Source organism: Manis pentadactyla, chromosome 2 (genome assembly GCF_030020395.1).
Source record: "Manis pentadactyla isolate mManPen7 chromosome 2, mManPen7.hap1, whole genome shotgun sequence".
Lineage (NCBI taxonomy): Eukaryota > Metazoa > Chordata > Mammalia > Pholidota > Manidae > Manis > Manis pentadactyla.
Genome location: NC_080020.1, coordinates 159,327,667 through 159,328,665, shown reverse-complemented (window position 1 = coordinate 159,328,665; position 999 = coordinate 159,327,667). Strand labels below are relative to the sequence as shown.

At 33.4% G+C, this 999-nt stretch overlaps 1 non-coding gene across 1 annotated transcript; it reads left to right on the top strand.

Moving 5' to 3' along the window:
* The first annotated feature begins 231 nt into the window (after positions 1–231).
* LOC130682744 (small nucleolar RNA SNORA42/SNORA80 family) lies at positions 232–354 on the top strand. The gene has a single exon (XR_008996043.1). It is a non-coding gene; the product is annotated as a small nucleolar RNA SNORA42/SNORA80 family (small nucleolar RNA).
* Positions 355–999: the final 645 nt, after the last annotated feature.

The window sequence follows — 999 nt, the reverse complement described above, 5'->3', positions numbered from 1 at the left end:
TCTGATCCTTAGAGTTTTTTTAATTCAATCTTTTATTTAACATTTTGCATGTCACAATTATTTACCCTTGTGTTTTCTTCTAAGAGTTTTATAGTTTTAGCTTTTATATTTAGGGTTTTGGCTTTTAATTTATTCTTGTCAAATTTGGGATTTATATTTTCCTAGAAAGTGGTTCTGAAAGTATTTTTCCCAGACCAGCAGCATCAGCACCTCCAAGAACTTGTTAGAAAAGCAATGCCTCTGGTGGGCCCCTCTCTGTGGGCCTCTCAGAGCATGCCAGGAAAATTGCAGCCTCAAACCATTTCCCACCCTCCTTACCTATGGGCTGTGAGCATTAAACGGGGTTGTACATTGTGGGTGAGTGGAGGACCAAAGAAATGCAATGTCTCACCCCCAGACCACTGGATCAGCAACTCAGGAAGTGGTAACCAGTAATCGTGTTTACAAGCACTCCTGGAGATTCAGATGCACAGTCAGGTTTGAGAATCATTATTCTGCAAATGCATCCTTTTCAGCCATATTTATTGAGTTAATTGATATACAGTGTTACTTGTTCTTTTTGCTAATATTTCTTGAATATTAAATCATATATTTGCTCTTATTGCTAATATTGTTAGTTTTGTTCTCTTTTCCTTCATGTTTATCATATTTGCCAAAAGTTGGAATATATTATTGGTTGTTTTAAAAAATGAACTTTCTTTTTCTTGATCAACTTTTCTGATTTTGCTCTTTTGATTGAATTAATATTTGCTTTTACCTTCATTGAGTCCTTAATTTTACTTTATTTTGTGGTTCCTTACATAACTTCCTGAACTGAATGCTTCATTTTTAATCTTTCTTATTCTTGGATACAATGTATTTATAGCTATAACTTTTCCTATGTATATACTTTGGCCTCACCCATAAATTTTCTTGTAATAGTCTCACATCATTGTTACTCACTTCTAAATAGTTTGTAATTCCAATTTTGATTTGCTCTTTTATATAGGAATTTCTTTG